We start from the raw sequence: 7,221 nt of genomic DNA on the forward strand, positions 1-7,221 counted from the left end.
AAATTAAGCCATCCGGGAGATGATCGTCTGAGTCTGTTGATTCCTCCCACTGCACTGCTGAGCGACCCTAGGACAGTGACTGACGGAATGGTCCCTTGGGAAAGGGGAGCGCAGCCCGCGGGCTGAGCCCGAGCAGCGTCCGGCGCGGGCTCTGTCCCAGCTCCTGCCACAGCCCCTGCTCTCCGTGCTGCCTCGTGTTCTCCAGGGCTCTCACACACAGGCAGCTGCCCCAGAGCCTGCCACGGGCTCAGGGCTCTGCTCCTCAGCTGCTCTTCACTCTGCCCGGGAAATGAGCAACGGGAGAGAGCCTCAGCAACCACACCTGTGCCCACAGCACTTGGGCTCCATCTCAGCTTCTATCCTATTTTATAGCAACCTCAATCCCAAAATCTTGTCTTTTGAACAGCCTGGACTTGCCCCCTGTCATCCCCTGATGTGGATCCTTATGACCCTGAACTACAAATGTACTGTTAAACTTTTCTTTTGGATTCAAATCTAGTTTGCCGTGTGTATGTCACAATTTCAGTGGCACATCCCCTTCACCACACAGTTTCCAAACAGATTTGTGCAATAATAAATTATGTGTGTGGGCTGGAGTTCTGCCCCAGAGCAGATGGGTTATTTAGGATGTCAGCAATGTCACTTCTTTTCAGTGGCAAATCCATGCTGCTCTCTTGGCTTTAATCCTTAGAAAGTTGCCTGTTTCATATGAGTCATCCTCTACACTCCTCTGGCAGTTGGACAACAGCCTACAGTGAATTACAAGGAATTCCCAGAAAGCTGAGGTGAGATGATTCCTACCCAGGCTGACGTGCCTCAGGGATCTGGGATCCTCCTCCTGGAAACTGCTGGTCCTGGGACCAGAACTGTCACCTCTCTTCCTGCTGAACCCGTGTTTGTGTCCCCAGCTATGGAATCTCACATCCCCTCACCACCCCAATCTTTTCAAGGGCAAACACTTCATGATCCAGGAGCTGATGGGGCTCTAGAACCGGTGGACAGGCATTTTGTACAAGGGCATGGATGGAGTGACAGGACAAGAGGCAATGGCTTCCCACTGACAGAGGGTGGGGTCAGATTGGATATTGGGAAGAAATCCTTCCCTGTGAGGGTGCTGAGGCCCTGGCACAGGCTGCCCAGAGGGATGGGGTCAGGTAAAAACAAACACAAGGTCTCCCAAATCTGAGGAGGAGGAGGATGAGCTCTAATGAAGGGCTGGAAAGGGGATCACAGCACCCTGGTCCCTAATTGCTTTCATTGCATCATCAAGGGGATTGGCAGTAATTAGGGTGGGCTCTAAGTGCTGCTGACCTGGCTGCAAGCAACTGAGTACTGTCCTTCCCTTGGGCTGTGTGAGGCTGCACTGGAATGAGAGAAATGGGAATTCTTAGCTCAGTTTGTTTTCTTAGGGCCAGGGAAGATTTTGGCAATGATCCCGGACCTCTTCCCGGAATGGGAGTTGTTTCTGAGCAGCACCCACATGCTTGCACAGTGCTCTGAGCACTTCCAGCACTGCCAGCGGCATTCCAGTGCCACCAGCCCCACCAGCAGCTCTCTGCTGCAGGAGGGACAATGACACCTCAGAGTAGATAAATGAGGAATGGTAGAAACCTGCTGAGGGAAAGCATTTGGAGAATGTCCCATTTGGAAAAGAGTTTCTAAACAGGAGGAAATGAGGAGCCATTCAAAGAAATCTGCATGTCAAGCTACTTCCTCTATGGCAGAAAAAACAGTCAAGACAAATAACTCAGAGTAAGGGAAATTATGACGTAAGCAAAGATTAAATTTCCGACTCTCCCATCGAGCTTTGCGAAACAGCGGCAGGACAGAGTACAGAGAGGAGCCAGCAGGACGGGAATGGGGAGCTCCTGGTGACCTGGGCACTTTGTCCTTCATGTCCCTGACCTGGCAGGAGCCGCTTTAGGACATGGATCCCAAAGGAGCAAGAGGGACCAGGAAGCGCCGCTGATCTGCACAGAGCCCTTTGCCTGCTGCTGCCCCACAGGGAACAGGTCAGTGGAATGTTTGCCTTCCTCCCTACCCCACCTTCCTCTCCTGCAGCACCTGCTCTGTTCCTGACACCATCTCCTGGTGACCGCAGGGCCCTCCACAGCTCCTCTCTCTTCTCTTGTGCATCCCGTCTGTAACCTAATACTGAAATGGGCCAGAACAAACTTTCCAACACAATGCAAAGCATAAGGAAGCAGGAATTCTTGACCTGCACAGGACACAGAGGGATCTCTCCTTGTATTGTGTGTATGGTGAGACTTTACAACAGGGTATTAATCCATTACAACTACATGGAAGCATTGAAAAGTCTTTCTTATCTAATACATAAACACCATTTTCCTAGAACTCATTTCCATGCGTCCACCTCCTCCTGCAGGTCCTTCTATGATCCTGGATGTTTATTAAGCAGAGTCTCTCTGGTGGTCATATTAAATTCATTCTGCCATATTTAAGGTGCCCTTGCCATGAACTTTTCATCTGGCCAAGCAGTGTTGTTTCTTATTCCAGAATTTGCCCCAAAACCACTGCAGGCCTCCTTATCTGTTTCTGCTCTGGTTCCTGCCATGTTTGCCATCCTATGTGCCAACCTTTACATCCTGTGAGAAACAAACACCCACTTTTTTTAATTTTTAAAGGTTTATTGAACCTTAACAGAAACTGCAACAAAAGGACTAAATAAGGAGAAGCAGGCCTGGGAGCTTCCCTCATGGCTGCCCACCACGTGGCTGGCTGATCTTCAAGATGGATGCTTCACCTTTGATACCCCGGGGGTTGCATCAGCTAAACCTGGCCCCTCCCAAAGTCTGTCAGTCAGCCCTTCTGTGTGTTTATTGCTGGAGCCTGCTTTCCTGCAGCTTGACTGGAGGGTCAGGTGCTCTCATGCTGCACCTCTTCCCCCCCAGCAACAAGCTTTTGTACACCCCTTCTTTCTACCTGTCCTAGATGACTCAGGCTCTCTGATGGCAACAGTACAGAGGGGAGAGAAGGGGACTATGGGGAGAACAGGGGACATCTAAACAACAGAGTGCAGTAACATAATGATATATCACTGAAGCTTCTCTTAATATTCACACAGTATTCATCCCTTAACTGTGAGAGCCAATCATCCCATTATCCATCTATAACACATCCTTTAAAATTTTGGCTGCTTTGCTTTTGAAGAAATTCAGAAGAACTAAAAATGTTTATTTTCTGTGTTATTTATCAACCTCCTGCTAACCAGCCCAAACCTCCCACCTCCCTCTCCCAATCCACAATTTCCACCACCCTCCTCCCCTGCACATCTCACTCCTCCCCACTGAATCCTTCCCACTGCAGGGAGCTGCTGAGGAGCCACATGGTCCATCCCTGCATTCTCCAAGCACTGACTGCCCATCCACTCTGACCACAGCCAGGGGCCACATCCCACTGCCTGCCCAGCTGCCATCCAGGTGATGAACATCGTGTCCCCCCCGCCAACTAATTCACTGAAGGGCAAGATCTGTGTGACACAGATGTCACCAGCATGGCCACACACAGTGTGACCCTGACCATCTGCCTCTGTGGGCTGGCTGGGAACGGGGCTGTGCTCGGGCTCCTCGGGTTCTACATCCACAGGGACACCATGAAACCCATCACTGCCTACATCCTTGACTAGGCCATCATCAATTTTCTCTTCCTTATCTTCATGGCCCCCTCCACTCTGCTCTTCCTGCAGGAGGATTTCTCCTGCTCCTCCATCATGCCCCCACCATCCATACGCTTCCTTTTCCTCCTCTTCCCGATGTTCCACAGCGTAGGGCTGTACCGGCTGACGGCATCAGCATCGAGAGGGGCAGGTCCATGCTCTGCCCACCTGGGCTCTTCTGCCACCTTCCCCAGGACCTCTCATGGGTGGTGGTCAGTGCCACGCTCTGGGCCCTTTCCATCACTGCCATTGCTGCCATTTCTGCGGTGAATTCCCTGTGCCAGTCACAGGAACACAAGCTCTGCTGCCGCGGGGCTCTCATCTCCCTGTACATCCTCAACTTCCTCGTCTTTGCTCCATCCATGGTCATTTCCAGCACAATCCTCTTCATTCACTTCAAGGGTAGCTCCCAGCAGCAGCAATCCAAGAGCCTTGACATCATTGTCTTCCTCGCTGTGCTCCTCACTCTCCCCCTCAGTCTCTGGAATTTCCTGCAGCAGCTCGGCTACACCACTGTGTCCCCCCGGGTTGTTCTCCTGTTTGCCTGCATGCACAGCAGCATCAACCCCTTCATCTACATCTCAGTAACAAAGTGCTGGAGGCGCTGCTCCATGGGGTCCCTCAGGGAGTGCCTCCAGAAGGTGTTTGAGGAGCCAGAAGGGAGCACTGCCCCCAGTAATGATGCCACCAGGGACACGGGTTCTGAGCCTGTTGAACCCTTCAAGTGCCCCCATGCAGGACCATGGGGCAGTGACTTAGGATCACCCTCCCACCCTTATTCCTGCAGGGAAAGGGAGCACAGGCAGTGACAGGGGCCATGTGTGAGGCATGCTGTGCACAGAGCACATTGGAGCATGGATTTGCTTCTCCCTCACAGGTCCTAGAGCACTTTACCCCCAAATGCATCCTTCCCAACACAGCTGTGACCCCAAAATTCCCTCTGGCACCTGGTTCCTGCATCCCACTGAGGTCTGATATCAATAAACAGCACCATGAACCCTGAGCTGCCTTTGCCCCTCTGCCAGCGCTTCCCGGCTTCCTCTGGCTGCTGCTGCCAGCTGGGAATGTGGCTGGAGGGAGGGGACAGAGAGGTAGTTAGACAGGAATTCTGTGACTGCTTAGAAATTTCTGTAATGAACTATGTTTAATTAGTCAAGGCTTATTTGACTGCGGTTTTTTAGCTGGTTTTGATTTGGATCTGTATTGGCTGAGTGTCAGTAGAAAACTTTGTCAGCGCATACCCCATAGAGAACTTTCTCAATAGATGGAGAAAAGAAATCAATAAAGTACTTTGAATGGTTATCATATAACCAGAAAAAATTGGATGTCATAGAATAAGAATGATACCTTGAGAAGGTTAGGATTTCAAAGGCCTATGCATACCAAAAGATGTAATTAAAAAATTGCAAGATATAAACTGCAATGGCAATAAGAGAGCCATATCCAAGTCGTGTACGTTACATTTATAAAATGTTGTTTACTGGAAAAAAATCCAGCTTATACATTTAACTAAGATAGATGGCATATTCTAGTACTAATTAAAAGAAACAAAACACCTATACCATGACATAAGAAATTGGGGCCACATTTGGGAGTATCTATAAAAAATCCTTAATATTATATTGCATAAACATGCCTGAAATATGTTTTTTTTCTTTAAAGCTGTCTGTGGCAAATGTATTTCCAATATGTTCACAATTTTGACTCAAAATCATTATTAGTCTAACACGCTTTTGCTGTTCGTCTTCCACATCTTGGTGTCAGAGGGGACACAGCCATGGCTTGTGCTCCCTGCAGCAACCATGATCCCCAGTGCCCAGAGCTGGGCTGGCACGGACACAATGGCCCAGGGGCTCAGCATTCCCCACCCCGAGTGCTCTGTGAGTGTCACAGCAGAGATCTCCCCCGAGATCGTTAATTTTTAATTTTGTGAGCCAGGTGCAAAGATGTCTCTGCTTTCAGAAATTCTTCCTCTCCACTGCCTTCAGCTGCTCCCTCAGCAGGCTCAGGTGGTGCAGCAGCAAGGAGAGGAGGAGGCCGTGATCCTCAGCACAGCCACCCCCTTCCAGGAGCAGGGTGACATCTGTGCTTGTCACCATGGGCTCCATGGGGCATCACCCCCCTCCCTGGGGCTTCCCTGAGGTCACCAGCCCCACCACACCCCACACCTTCTCTCCAGCCCCACCACATCCCACACCTTCTCTCCAGCCCCACCACACCCCACACCTTCCCACCACATCTTCCCAGCAGCTCCATCATGTCCCACCCCTCCCACACCACCCTCCCATCCCACTCCCCATGCAGCCCACCCACCTCCCGTCCTTCCCATCCCTCCCAGCCCCGGGCCTCAGGCTCCGGTCCCTCCCCACGGGCTGCTCACCCCGGCCTGCCCCGGAAGGCTTTGGGGCCGTCTTTCTCTTGGAGATGCCCCTCCCCAGCTCCATCCCTGCTCTCCAGCCCCCCAGCCTCCTTTGGACACAAACAAGAGGCACTACAGGGATGGCTCCACTGCTGTTCATTGCGCTGCAGAAGCGTGGAATTGCCAGGAGGAGCAGAAACACTGCTGGGGCTCCTGAGTGGGGCAGGAGAGGAGCGGGGCTGTCTGGAGGGGAAGGCAGCCTGGGGGGAATTTCTAGAGGATGTCAGAGGGGGCATGATGCCTTAGGATTTTAGCCTTTCTATTTTTCTGTACTGCATTACTGCATAACTCTAAGCTCCATGGAAAGTGTTATGTAACTGTCTGCAACGTTTGGACAGATAAAACCAATCCTCTAGGTCTGAAATTCAAGGACGCTCTACTGTCTCAGAAAAGTATAGACAAAAGGAAAGTATAGACAAAAATGAATTGTGGTAGGGCCAACTGGGTTTAAATACTTTCCTTACCTGAAGCTGTAATTGGAGGATTAATCCCTGATTTGTAAGTGGACCACACTTATATCTGTCTGAAAAACTCATGACCACTATCCATTTTGGGTGCAGCCCCTCTCAGAGGCTTTGAGAGCCCAGAGTGAACCTTTTGAAGGCCTTTCATCGATGCCTCCTTTTATTCTCTTCACCTGCTCTGGCCTCTGTTCCAGGGAGCCAGCCCAAGGCATCAGGCAGACAGGGGCTGGAGGGGGCAGGAGGGCTCTGGGTGCCACCAATGCCAAATCTCCCACTGGACAGCAGCAGAGCCCAACAGGCCACACCTGCAGCCAGGGAGAGGCCAGGGAATGGGAACCCATCGGGATGGGATGGGATGGGATGGGATGGGATGGGATGGGATGGGATGGGATGGCATGGCATGGCATGGCATGGCATGGCATGGCATGGCATGGCATGGCATGGATGAGGAGTGATACCAAAATCAGACAGAATAAAATTCCTAACACCAACTAATCATTTTACTAGTGAACTATTAGGCAGCAGGACACACAGAAGGTTCTCTCATTATTTCTGTGTGTTGTGAGACTTTACATCAGTGTTTTTATTTATTATAACCATACATAGGCTTTAAAAGTTTTTCTTATCTAAAGAACACCTTAAACATAAACGTAAATACCATT

General features: G+C 50.8%; 1 pseudogene; it reads left to right on the top strand.

Annotated features, from left to right (window-relative positions):
* The first annotated feature begins 3,245 nt into the window (after nt 1–3,245).
* Nucleotides 3,246–4,800, top strand: LOC131559405 (mas-related G-protein coupled receptor member H-like; annotated as a pseudogene).
* The last annotated feature ends 2,421 nt before the right edge of the window (nt 4,801–7,221 follow it).

This window comes from Ammospiza caudacuta, chromosome 6, assembly GCF_027887145.1.
Source record: "Ammospiza caudacuta isolate bAmmCau1 chromosome 6, bAmmCau1.pri, whole genome shotgun sequence".
Taxonomy (NCBI): domain Eukaryota; kingdom Metazoa; phylum Chordata; class Aves; order Passeriformes; family Passerellidae; genus Ammospiza; species Ammospiza caudacuta.